General features: G+C 36.6%; 1 protein-coding gene and 2 long non-coding RNA genes across 13 annotated transcripts in view; 1 reads left to right on the top strand and 2 right to left on the bottom strand.

The window, feature by feature from the left end:
• Positions 1–14147, top strand: part of CadN (Cadherin-N) — a 143492-nt gene that overhangs the window by 929 nt on the left and 128416 nt on the right. The gene's annotated exons all lie outside the window — the stretch shown is intronic.
• The window catches only part of LOC135434232 (uncharacterized), a 195279-nt gene that overhangs the window by 63035 nt on the left and 118097 nt on the right, over positions 1–14147 (bottom strand). The window contains exon 1 of one of the 4 annotated variants that reach the window (XR_010437191.1): positions 6656–6727. The exons of the other annotated variants lie outside the window; for them this stretch is intronic. This is a non-coding gene — a long non-coding RNA (uncharacterized LOC135434232). Of the gene's footprint in view, positions 1–6655; positions 6728–14147 lie in introns of those variants that run through there. 4 annotated transcript variants of the gene reach the window in all.
• LOC135434247 (uncharacterized) lies at positions 2106–2671 on the bottom strand. The gene is made up of 3 exons (XR_010437200.1): positions 2483–2671; positions 2306–2404; positions 2106–2255 (listed from the first exon to the last, which is right to left on the bottom strand). It is a non-coding gene; the product is annotated as an uncharacterized LOC135434247 (long non-coding RNA).

Below are 14147 nucleotides of genomic sequence, written 5' to 3'. Positions count from 1 at the left end.
ATTCCAGAGAGTTGCGAATGCTTTGCAGACTTGACGTCCTGCGCTCACTGCCTTCACTCTCTGGCGCTTTCGCACTGCTTCCGCTGCTTCCTCTGCTTCCCCTGCTGCTGATCCGGCTGCTGCCATGTGCTCTGCACTTGTTCTTGGCATTTTGCTTTTGCTTAGCTTTTCTTGCCGGTTTTTTGTTATTTGCTTTCTTGTTTGCTTTTGTCGCTGTCTTTATAAGTGACTTGAAAGAGAGGGAGACAAATAGAGAGAAAGAGCGAGCAAGCGCTCCTGAACTGTCAGAACAAATGGCGAAATTATAGAAATCAAACGGATTTTTGTGTCTGGAATGTTTTGGAAATATCGAATTTTCGAACATTGTAATAATTCCTATAATTCATTTAATAAACTGCTTGAACGCCCATAAATCGCTGCGCAAATTGTTTGTCAAAAATTTCGTTTGATGGAAAAACTTATAAAAAAAAAAGAAAAAACTAATAACTATAATTCAAGAGTCAATAATAACAGCAACAACAACAACAACTTTAATCTAGCAATTTGCCAGCAATAATGTAATCAGTAAATTGCGTCTACACTTTGGGGCGAAAATAAGAAAATAAATAAACCATAAAAAAAGAAAAGACAAAGCCTCAAAGCGTTACGAAGATGCTTCACGAAAAAAACACAAAAATAATATATACATAAATCTACGTGCCAGTCAGAAAATAATAAAGCCGCGTCTGAGCAACAGACAGTGGAGCATGAGCAAAGTGTGGCACAAGACTCTGGTGCACAGTGGTGCGAGATTGGGTGCAAAGGCTGAAGAAAAATTGTTCACTTAAAAAAATAAATAAAGTGCTAGACGAGTGTCTAAATCTTTGCAGACAAGGAACTCGTGGGTTGCGGGCTCGAGTACCAGACGGGGCTTTTCGATTTTTGTATTATTTTTGCTATTAGTTGGTATTTTCAACTGACATCGATGAGAAATATATAAATATACATATATTTTTTTATATTTATTTAAAATCATCAAGTTTATGAGAATTTGCAAATTCAACCCTTTGGTTTTAAGACCAGTTCTTAGGAATAAATAGATAGAAAAGGTAATTATATTTATTGTTGATAAAATATTCGATTTTCAATTTTAAGAAAAATTGTTATAAGAGAAAATTATATTTCTTGAAATAAAATTTTATATTTTCAACATGGGGAAAAGTTTTGTAAGAGGAAATTCATTTTTTTGCATTAAAAATAGCAATAATACAAAATTTTTTTTGGTGATAAATTCAAAAATTTTAAATTAAATAAACATCATTAAAAAGAAGACTTATAGTGATGTGTTTTTTTTTACGAGTAAGATTTCCAGCTAGAAGAGAAGTGTCTTCGATTTTAAGCGACGTTTCCCATTAATGAAACCCTAGCTAATGGGAGGCTCTTCAGGTATATTTAAAATAATATAAAAACATTAGAGTGTTGCAGCAAATATAGCTAGTTGCTTGATCTTTGGCCACACTTTTCTATCAACCCTTTTCATCCACGCTTGCTCCACTGTGCACCGCTTTGGACCATTGACAGCCATTGGCAGTTGTGTTGATGTTATCGCCTTGGTCCACATCCACCAACCAACTGGCAATGCGCTGAGGGCTTTCAACGGGTGTGGGAATATTTTAGACAGCAACAGCGAAAGCAACAAAAACAAGCTTAAAACTTCTTGCCACCTCAGAGCTTTGATATTTCCTCTCGTTGCCGTAGTTCTTGGCCAAGTCAATATAATTGACTTATCTGCTGCATTGCTACGGTCTGAGCCAAAGACGCCAAGTTGCCGCCGCCGCCGTCGCCGTTGCCGATCGCAGTTGTTGTTGCTGTTCTTTTTAAGAGGTCTTTTCGTGAAGAGGCCCCTGGCAACCTGGCATAATAAAGCTCGCTGGCCTCGTCTTTGACTTATTGCGGTCGGAACTGGACGTTACACAAAAAGAATTTCATTGATCGGGTCGAAAAAAAAAAGAAGAAAGAAGAGAAACACGTGAAATATTGGGTCATAACTATTGATTGGGTTTGCCTGCGCCTTTGCGGTCAAATTGAAAGCAAAATATAGAAAAGCAATAAAAAAAAAACGCAAATAAAAAATTATGTTTATGCAAAATACGCCCATCTCCATAGATTGCCGACTTCCTTCTGGGTGCCGCAGCCTCCGCCATAAAATAATTATCATTCATGCCGCGGTTAATTCTTTCATTTTTTGCTGCTCTTCAGTCCGCCTCAGTCTGCCTCTAATTGTCTATATCAAATTCAGTTATATGATACGCAATTTTCCACTCACAGCGACAAGTCAAGCCGCAAATGCAATTTGTTTGAACCCTAACCCAAAGTCTTCTGCTTCTTCTGCTTCGCTCTACGCACGTCTCAGGCATTCGTTCTGCTGGAAATTTGATATAGAAAATGTAATTTTCTTTTTATTATTGTTTACATTTTGCAAAAAATAATTTATTTGTGTGACCTCCAAGCGAATTTCGGGATGCACGTTAAAAATTTGCATGCGACGAGTTCGTGTGTGAAAAATGCTTAAACAATTTTTACAACTAGACTTTTTAAGAAGTCATAAAATCTGGCGGGGTATAATTGGCCATAGGTAGATGGAAAAATGTATGAAATTTTTAAGTTGAATAGGTTTACTTTCTTTTTAAATAAAATTGTGACGTTTTTTGTCAATTTTTTATTCATTTAAATGTTTTCATGTCAAAATAAAGACGAAATCTGATCAGTTTTGAAAAAAAAAGGATATATTACTATTGAAAAATAAATTGATATAATATTTTGTAAGAAAAACATTTAAATTTATATTTTTCTTAAATATTTATCCCGGAATTTTATAAGGCAAATGTCAAATAATATTAAACAAATTTAAATATAATAATAAAAAGTTAATAACTGAATATAGCACTATAGTAAAATAGAATAAAAAAAAAATGTTTAAATGATATTATTGTTAAAAAAATATTATATAAAAATTAATATGAAATTTTTAAATAAATAGTAATAATTCTCTATAATTATATACTAATAATAATACTCATAGACCTCTTTTAAGTTCGTGTTCAAATACGTGGCAGTATAATGTGAAATAATACATTATAATTAAAAAATGTATATCGTGAGATTTTCTTGAGCATACTTTGCATTCATTACATGCCCCTTGTCAGATGCATATATTTTTATTTATTTGTCTGAAGTTTCAATTTTATGTGCTGTTTGACAGACGGCAGTTTCGGTATTTCGCTTGGATATTCCAAGGGCTGGCCATATTTAATGCCAATAAATCTTTGTTTGCCTGTCTTTTGGTCTTGCATTTTTTTTTTTGGCCTGCACGCCTTCTGTGCGCCTTGTGGTCGCCTTTGAGGCTGGCGAAATAAAATTGAATCTTTATGAATGAAAATTCCGCTTAATGCATTCGTCTCGGCCGCTGCGTTGTCCACACATGTGAACCGCATGTTCCCAGTGCCCGGTTCTCAATTCCCATTTCTCACTTCGGCTGGGCAACTCTTAAGATCGGCATCTTGAAAATGTGTTTCATGGCATTCGCTCTGTTTTGAAGCATGCAATATATTTAATTTAATTGAGTTTTGTTTGGTTTTCTAATGGAATTTCATAATATTTGCATTTGCAAACTTCCGCTCTGGACGCGCTTTAAATGCTAACGAAGGCCTCACAAAGAGTCGAACACCCCCAATTCGCATTGCCATCCATTCATTTTTATTTTTTTTTTGTTGTAAATACATTTTCCGCTGCATTCCGCTGCTAATTGAGGACAATTAAAATTTATTAGCTGGCAACAGCAATTAAACACAAGACCCGCACGCAATTTGCAACGCTCCGAGCAAAAGAAGATTTTATAATTTCCAAACAAAAATGCATAAAAAACTTGAAGTTTGTAAATTGACAAACTTTTTTTTACTCTCCAATGGAAATTGATGAAAAACAAGTTGGGTAAACTATTGATAGTTTACAAGGCCTGCAAACCAGATGAAAATTCGATTGGAAGAGAATCGGAGCTTAAAATATTTAATTATAACTTTATTAATTGAGAGGTAGGAGTGAAGATTTTAAGCCTGATATACTTCTATTATTTAAAAGTGATTCGTAACATTCTTTAACTGGTTTCCGGTTCCTGGTTCTCCATATGCCTGAGAATTATTTATATGGAATACTGAAATACTTTAAAAATGTATAAAAAAGTGGAGAAATCTGAAATTTTCGTTTTATGAACCACTTTCAAATGGTTCGTTAGCAAATTATTAAACTTGTTAAATGTTTAAAAAAAAGGGTCGAAAACTAGTTTAAGAATTTATTTATTTATATAATAGTCGCATAGTTCTTTCTGGCGAACCATTAAAAAGCTTAGCTTGAAGGTTTTGAAACTTGCTTAAAATTAAACGTATATATTTTTTGTTTAGCAAAAACTGCCTCAAAATGGAGTACAAATAAATAATATATTATTGAATAAACTATCTAAAAACTATACCGTAGTGTGCATTTACTTAAAATATAGCTACAAATCATTAAACGGAAATAGAACCCATTAAAATAAATAGATTTGTGTTTATAAACTAGAACTAACCGAAGTACTTCGTTGGGTCTCTCAAGCTTCATGCTTGCTAAACAATCGTTTGATTTGTTATTCAATGGACAAGCTCAGAACTGGTTCACCGAACTAGCTCAAAATTTCTTTAGAGCTTAAGCTCAGCAAATATTTAAACTTTGCTCTTAAAACTCATATTGTAATTAATTATTGTTTCCTTTGTGAATTTCAAACTACGCTCAGTTCGCATATTTTTGGTAGCATTTCTCTGCGGCTCTTTGTTTGCCCCGAGTGGCGAGAAGAGGGCTGAGGAGTGTGGAGTGTGGAGCTTGGGCTGGCCAGGGCGCATCCACTCGACAATCAATCAAACTTAAGTGGCTGCAGCAGCGGCAGCTTGAGATGGCAGCCGGCATTAGCAGCTAATCTGCATATTGTGTCAAATGGAAAATATGCAGCAGCAGCAGCCGCAGTCCGACTCGGAGTTTATTTATTCGCCAAGTGGCACTTGCAACAAATTGCCGGCAGCTGCAGCTGCAGCTGAGGCAAATGAAAGCTGCGGGTCGCTAAAGTTTTGCCCGAAAGACAAAGACAAGAGCGTGGATGGGTACAAAATTAACACTGCGCTACATGAATGAAAGAAACTGCAAAAATCATAGCAAACAAACGAAAATCAATAGAAATTGCAACCCCGAGCAAAAATCATAGTGTGAACAGAGCCAAAGGCAAAGCCAAAGGCAAAGGCAAAGTCTCTGTGCCGGGTGATTGCCCTCTTTGCCGGCTCTGCGGTTGTATTAGAGGATATGCTGCCTATATGGTATACATATATATATATATTAATATGTGTGTGTGTGTGCGTCTAACCCAGCATCCTTTTGCCAGACAGGCACAATTCACATGTGATATTTATGTGCGCTCGCGCGTCGCATCCTTTTTATTGTACTCTACAGCAGGGTGGCAATAACGAAGAGTGCGAGAGAGGAAGAGGGTGAGCGCAAGGGAGAGGGGCTAGCATACACCAGCCCAGGGGCAGGGGTGTACGGCTGGCGACGACAAATGGCAACCTGAGTGCGGCAATACTTGTGATAAATCTGTACAAAGAAATTAAAAAAAATATATATATTATGAGTGGTTGCGACACATACACACAAATTCAGGCAACGCTCAGGTGCCCCCTCAGGCACCCCTCAGATGAAACAATACAAAAAATAAACTGAACTCGGGTGCTATAAAAATGTAAAATTCATTCAGAACAGCCGCAACAACAACAACAAAGGTAGAAGAATAAAGAAGAAATGACAGCAACAGCGTGACTGCGCATAAATACGTGGCCAAATAACAAAGCTGTGAGAGAAAGGGAGCGAGAGAGAGAGAAAGGGAAAAGGAGAGAGAGAGTGAAAAAAAGCTATAAGAGTGCGGAAGAAGCTGGCGAAGAAGAAGAGCAGCACTGCAGATAATCATTGGAATTGACAGAGGACAGCGGAAAAATGTTAGTTCTTAGCGCGTGATAAGCCTGGGATAAATGTACTACATAAAACAAGTTGTGATTTACAAGAGCAAGAAGCATTACAAGTAATATGGGGTATTACAAGAAATGTGAGTAAATCAATAGCTAACATCGATTCAAGCTTGAGACATAAACAAACAAGTGGGAGTGCGCCAGTCGGGGTTGCCCGACTAGGGGTTATCCAGAGCCTAAAATGAAAGTTTTAAGATCTGATCTATCTAGAAGCTACATGTCGAATTTGGTGACTCAAGCTCTTAAAATCTGAGAGATTCGATCAAATAAACAGAATATCGATATCGATTTTTATCGACTGCAACTTATCGACTATCGGAAACAAACACGAAATATGTCAAAAATAGGAATATTAGATTTAAGGCACCTAATATAATTGTTCTCTTCTTTCAGAATAAGTCTTTCTTTGCTATTATAATTTAGACTCTGCCTTAAGAATTCCTTGAAATATGTTGCAGTTCTTAGACTATTTTATCTACCAAACAACTCGTTATAAATAGTTTACAAAATGCGCATAAAAATAATTAATATTCTTTAATATTAACTAAATAAAACTGGAGCTTTCTTAAGCGGCTTACCCGAAACAATCCGAACTGATGACAGCTCTCCAATTTCCTGGATTTAAATTAATTCAGCTTTATTTAACATTTTCCAACAGCTGTACAACATTTATATATTTATTTAGGTAACATATTAATTCCCATTGGTGTATTTTGCTTAATGTCACATCGTTTATTTTTATATGTTGCTGCAATGCCAGGCAATTAATTGTTGCCGTATTGCCACAGGATTCGATTTTCAATTAAATTAGTGTTCGGGGCTTTTGGGGCATTAAGAGTGCGGCATGTTGAGAGTGCAGCAGCGGAAAAAAAAATAAATAAATAAAAATAAAAACACCCCGCTAAATGGAATGCAAACAAAATGCTCTATAAAAATGCAAATATTTAACCTTGATGCTAGTTACACAATGCAACCCGAACTGAATGCAACCCCCGCATGCAGCATTCCGCATGCCGCATGCCGCACATACACGTGAATATGCTGTTGCAAGTTGAATGGCCTTTTTAGCTTGTGCATGGAAACAGTCGCCCCTTCGTTGCGTGGCAAATGCATTCGCATTCGTATTGATTCGAGGCGAGGCAAGTCTCTTTTTCAATTCGCAAACGCCTCCCACCTCGCACCTCTCACCCTGCCGCATCGATAGAGCGTTCTACTTTTGCTTGCTTTGTGCATTTTCTTTTTGTTTAAATTCAATTTTAGTGCATTGCACTTTTTGCGATGCGACGCGACACGACGCGACGCAACGTCAACGACGACGGCCACGCCGGAAGTGCGGCCTGGCAGCGGCGGAAGGTGGCAACGTGCAACGGGGGCAATGTAAAAGGGCGCCACAGACAGCCAGACAGATAGACAGACAAACAGGCAGACAGTTGCAGTCATAGCTGTGGCTCTTGTTTTTGTTTTTCTTTTTGTTATTGTTTTTGTTATTGTTATTGTTTGGGCACATTGCCAGCAGCTCTTCCAATTTGTTGCTGCACTTGGGATAGCCCCAAGTTCTCTATTTTCTTTTTACCCTGCACCCACGAATAATGTCTACAAAGGGTATTTTATGTGTAACAGGAAGGAGGCAACATTCGATAATCTATAAAGATCAGCATCAAAAGCATTCTCCTTCATAGACTAGGAGAGCTAGTTTTCAAAAATTTGGTAGGTACTTGCTGGCATACTTTAGTCATAAAAACATATGGCTTCTGCGATTCGAAAAAATCTATTTACGATACCATGCGATGTTCTGTGTAGTATAGAAGTTAAATAGATCAAATTGTGCATATTTTGGGCTCTCATTGAAAATGGCATCAGTTTTTCATAAATTTTCATATATTTAAAATATATGTTTGTTATAACACGATAAATTTAATATATATTTGCTATAAACCATTACAGGGAATCTTTTAGTCGAGCTGCCATATACATGTTTGTTTTGTTTTTTACATTTGGGCACATTTCATGCTTGATTCAACAACACTCAACAACAAAGAGACTAAGAAAATAAAACGAAACAACAAACATTTCTCATTGGCAAAAATTTGTAATTTCTATAGCTTCTACCGAAACCCTTCAAATCGATGCATGTAGTTTGTGGTTCCTTAAGCATTGCATGTAAAACGCAACACAAATACAACACACGAAAAATTACTTAATTCGATTGCTGAAACAATGTAATCAGCAATTGGCCAAGTTCTGTTTGAAGCTCTCTTGGCCCTAATGGCACTCGAAGGAATTTGCCAGACACACGCAAAATATTTGCCCTTTTTCTTTTGCTTCGTCCATTGCGAGCTGTCTGCAAATTTAATTAAAGTGTTATTACCTCTAGTCAACACCTTGCAGGCGTTCGCATCGGGCACTATAACAGAAGAAAAAAAGAAGTTAATTTCCAGAAAACAGCTTCCAGGAAGGCAGTTAAGAGGCGGCACAAGACTAAACGGAGGTGGAGCTCACGAGCTGCTGTTCCTTAGTTTTCATTTCAATTTAATTGCTCTGTTCGGATATGGTAGCTGAAGTCTCGTTTTGATCAAACAAATTGTGATTACAGAACACGCAATGAGAGCGAGCAAAAAGTGAGAAAGTGAGAGGGAGACTGAGACTGAGACTGGGGCTGGGAGAGAGAGCACATTCAATGCCTCGAGGGGCGTCAGTTAATGAGCTTATAATGAAAATCGGCTTGGTATGCTGGCAAATATATTCTCAAATTATAAATAATGTTATTAGTAATGGGCTTTGTTTTGGTTGTAATTACAAATATTATGCTAAATAGATTACACTGCTTAAGTGGAAAATAATACAAGCTCGTTTGAATAAATATTTAATGTACTAATATTATGGTTGATATCATTATTATTTATATTAACATTATTAAACTTTTTATTTTTATTATCATAATTATTATTTATTATTTTTATTCTCTTAATTATTATTATTATGATTGTCATTTTTATTTTTAATTTCAATGTTATTTTTATTATAATCTTCAATTCAAGTAATTTCATTTTATTAATTTAATTAAATTAATAAACAGCTGGCTTTTTGATGAAATGATACAGAAATTCCCACTATGTTATAGCAAAATTATTTATGCAACATAAATATATATGAAAAATAATAATCATGATATATAACGCGTTTTCTTTTCTCATTGTATTAAAGAAAAAATTTACTTCTTGAAAACTTCGCTTACATTAAATTCATTCGATATAGTTGCAGTGTATTTCGTTAAGAAAATAGTACACTAATAAAAAATGCAATACAACTTTCTTTAAAAATTGATTTGCTAAACAAAAACTCAAGAGCTCCTAAGCTGATTACAGTCCATCTTTATAAGTTTGTATTAAATGTTTAGCACATCTAATTCTTACATCTGTTCACACCCATTAAACGAACCTTACAGCTATAGTATGACATTCAGTTATGCTTTTAATAATAACCACTTCTTAAATTCAGTCTTAGCACCAAATTTATTTTGTATGTCCAATCTCTGTTAACAATTTCTTCATTTCGAGCACTTCATATTCAAATCTGCGGCTAAATCGCTGAGTTATGAATAGGCCGGCTCTACTATATCAGCATTATGAGGTGTAAACGAGCACAAACAAGACAGGTAGTCCGAGTAGGCGCTTACCTTAGGCTGTCATTATCAACAGTCAAGCGAGGCTCTTGAGGGCCAATCTTAAGCGGCTTACAGCCCGTCGAGCTCGGTTATCATTATCGCTGAATTCCCAATTAGTTGGGTTCACTCCTCGAGCCAACCCGAACTGAGCTGAACTGCATATGCGGGCAGTGGGCGTGTCACCAAATGTTGTTAACACATAATTTGTAGGCTACCTGGCACCGACGACTCGAGGAGCCGACAAACGAGTCAAAAGTATCGCGTTACCTGTGCGTGCCGTGCCTCAAGACGAGGCAACAAGAAGGACGGACTCTTGGTCTGTCTGTGCTACTGTGTTTACCCTTTCGACGGCAATTTCTTTCCTTTTTTTTCAGCTGGGGCCCTTCGCACATGATATGCAAATATTTGCGTCCACATTGTCCGGCCAGGCCTTTTTGGGCTGGGGCTGAAAAGTGCGTAATGACTTTATTTATGAATACGATTCCCGGCCAGAGACAATAGCTCCCGAGGCGTAATTCAGCCAATATTTGCATGACAGCATAAAGGAGACCCGCTGGCAGACCTCTTGGCCTATTTGTTTAACTCTCCAGTGTATATTTTCTCATTTTTATTTAAGTTTTTTGTTTTTTATTTTTTTTGCAAGTGTTGACAGGCCTTGCAGCCAATAAATAAGCGCTGCATTAACGAGTTTTCTCTGAATTTTACAGATTAAAAATATGTCGGCTCGTATATCATCTTGGAATTTAAATAGTTAAACAACAGCTCAATTAATCATTGTCTGCTCAATTTCTCAAAAATAAAAAGGGCGACGCTTGACATTTTCCCTGCACAAACCACAATTGGGCAAGTTGAATAATACAGGCAACGAGAGGAACTGTGTGCACGTTCCTGTTTTCCTGTGTCCAACTGATGTTTGATGAAGCACCTCGGGCCGGAAATAATAGGCGACCCTCAGTCGCAGTTCCCCTCGTGCAGGCCCAGTTTCAGTCACCCCTAGCTCAAATAGGCGCCGCTCCCGAATAGAGGCCCTCAGCTCAATCTAAATATTCCCCGCCGCCGCTGTCTGCTTTCTATTTATTTTCAAATGTCCGCTGTGGTTGACTACCTGAATGTGTGTGTGCGTGTGTTGTGCTTTGGGATTTGTGAGCAGATTTGCGCGTGTTTTTGCCCGCCCCTGTAGGGGCTTACACTCACGTATTGTGCGTCTGCCTGTGAGTGCCACGCGCTACAGAAAACAACAAAATAGAAATCCTTCCTTTTGACAGGACCTCGTATGCGCGTCGTCGCCTTTGATAAAGTGCTCTTGAATATTTTATGGCAACCAGAACAGACACTCTGTGTGTTTGTGTGTGTGTGCTCTATTGTATGCTTTAAATTGCCTGCTAAATGCTTAGTTTCAATTTACATAATATATTCTCTCAGGGGTTGCGCCCGCAGTTTCTGCTAAAACATAAAAAAATAGATTGAATTTTGTATAATTTAATAATCATTTTTTGTTTTTTTTTTTTTTTTGTTAATGGCTTTCACGGAAAAGGATATGCACGTTGGGGCATGCAGTTTGTTGAACTCTGTCTAGTTCAAAGGGTTGTGTTTCTTTTTTTTTAACTATTTAAGAGTTGGGCCCCGAATGCGCTTCAAATTTATGATGCGTGCTCAAATATTAGTTTGTTTTAATATTTTTTAACTAAGCTCTTTGTGTGTTTTTTTGTTGCAAGGAATGCATTAGGAATTTTTGGTTTTTTTTTTTTAAATATGAAACAGCTGAGTTATATTTATGTATCTTTTTTTGGTTCTTTGCGACATAGAAATATGTTTACAAATATTGTAAAATTCTCATTTATATTCAAAAATATATTCCCACATATGTATTTAAAAAATTAAGATTTGGATGTAATCAGATAAGAATTGAAATTAAAAGGAGACAGCATGTGACTTATTTATTCAAGCTGAGAATACAGACAGTTTTTGTCTGTTATTGAACCAGTTGATGTGTTAGATTTAGCTGAGGGATTGAGAGACAAAGCCAGGCAGAGCTAGCAATCGCAGGCAAGCCTTATGTGCATCATAGTTTAAGCAGGAGGAACTCATATTTTTTAATATAATAAATATGTTTAATTTATATGCTGCGAAATCAAGACTAGTTTTAAATTTTTGAAAAATGCTTCGTATATTAGCTAATCGAATTGCCATATACAAAAAAACTAGTAAAAATATTATAAATGTAAAGCAAAATAGCCCATTTCTCTAAGACTGCGCGCCTCGCTATTATGGCGGCAAATATTCCCCAGTAGCAATTTGGCATCGGGAAATTTGACACCCAAGAAACACATAAAATGCCCAACTCTATGCCGCATTCCTATAGATTATTTACGAGCTGTGCTTTCGACGCCCACCCAAAAGAGCGGAGCGTCGATTGGCGTCGCGTCGTTGCCATTCACTTTCGACGCCTTTGAGCTTGAGTTTGGCTTAACGACTTTGGCTTTTGTCAACATCTATTTATTTCTCACCTCCTTTGTTTATCTAGTTGGCCGCATCTTAATTGCAATTAGCTATGAAAATGTAGCCATAAAACGATACCAGACTCTTCGGCAAACCAATCTGTAAGGGGTCTATCTATGCGATCTACTAATCAGTTGCCTTCTTACTAGGCAGCTACTACTACAAATTATCCAGTGTTTGTCATTTGCATAACTGGCTGCTGCTTACCACTAATAAACCCGTTGCTCTTGTAACAAGCTATCGCGATCTATGTTTATAAATCATTTACGATTTGTTTGGCTTCGTTGTAAAACTCTTTTTGGGTTTCAGTTTCGGTTTGAATTGCCAAAAAAACGAAATAATTTCATTGTTTTCACTAATTTGATTGGCGTCAAAAATTCATTTGAAATTCGCAGCGCTGCTGATTAATCAAAAAGTCGTTTTATAATACCCTGTAAACGTTTAATAAGGGTTATGCAAAGGTGTGTGAGTGGTATGAGATGGCTTTAGTCTGTCAAGAGCTGAGTCATCGCAGTTCAGCTGTAAGAGCTGTAAGAGAATACATTTTGTATGGTTTTTCTATACCCTGTAAGCGTTAAATAAAGGATTTGCTAAGGTGTGTAACTGGTATGAGACGGATTGAGTCTGTTAAGAGCTAAGTTCAGCTGTAAGAGCTATATATAATACATTTCATATTGTTTTTTATACTCTGTAAACGTTCAATAGAGGATATTCATAGGTATGAGACGGTTGGAGCCTGTTAAGAGTTGAAGCATCCCAGTTAAGTCGCATAGTATTTCCAGTTTATTTATAAATTCAAAGAACTCAATTTGCTCGCCTACCATATCTATTAGCAGAACTTTGTGTAACATTACTTTTTAAGTTATAAGTTTGTGCTTTGCTTAAAACGAAAGTTATTTTACTCCATTGCCCTTTCCCTTGTACCTGCATTTGTTGTTGGCTTAAAGTTATTGCGAGTACTTTGGAGCCTAGCTACAGGGTATTTTGCAGTCACAATTTTAGTTGTAACATATTTTACCAGCATTTATTTCTTCTTTTTTTGTACCAGATAAACGCAAATTTTTAGTGGCACTTAATTAAAAGCAAAGATAAAGCGAATAAGAAAACAAGTTTTAAGTCGTTTTTCAAAGTCTTATGAAAAACGCGGCACGCTCAAATGCGTTTGCAGACCAATATGCACAGCGCTTTACTTTGGCATAGCTGCATAAATTATGTATATGTATATATATATATTGGAATTTGATTTGCTTTATATATGTATTTATGCAGCCATTCAAATGATTGATGCGTAATGCCAGCCAAAAGCCATACAGAGAATTACAAAAGCGAGCAAAAATAGAGTCTGCTTTGCATAGAAGCTGAAATATATTGTACGATTTATTGGGCTAGGTTACATAAATGCAGGAATTGTATTTTATATGCCATAAATAAATGGACCGTTTTTTGTATATGTACAAGATTATATTTATATGAGTTATACAAAATTATATAAATATGATTTGTCTAGCAATCTCTAGATAGTTTATTCATTTTCTTTTTCCAGTAAAATTATGAATAATTTAAAAGACCACAATTCAATTTATTCCTTAAAACAGCTCTAACGAGTATCAAACTTTTTTGTTTAGTTTTTAGTTAATATTTTAATAAAGTTTAATCCAAGCTTTAGGACAAACGCAAAGCACTGTTGTTGCCGCCGGGCAAGGTTTATAATTTGTTTTATTTTGCCACGCCCAGAAGGGCAGCAGAGCTGAGCAATTGCCTGCGGATATTTTGGCAGCCACACCCCCTACTCCGCCCCCCGCCAGAGCCACACGCTGGCCGCAATTTAAAATCGATTAAATATCGACGCCTGGGACCACCTGCTGTGCATCTGTTTTGAAGCTGGATTCGGCCGCGTTTTGTGGTTA

Source organism: Drosophila montana, unplaced genomic scaffold (assembly GCF_035044405.1).
Source record: "Drosophila montana isolate Dmon_TW-CO22-7 unplaced genomic scaffold, ASM3504440v1 contig_3282_1, whole genome shotgun sequence".
NCBI lineage: Eukaryota > Metazoa > Arthropoda > Insecta > Diptera > Drosophilidae > Drosophila > Drosophila montana.
Note: the sequence above shows the minus strand (reverse complement) of the source record. Positions and strands in the feature narration are given on the sequence as shown.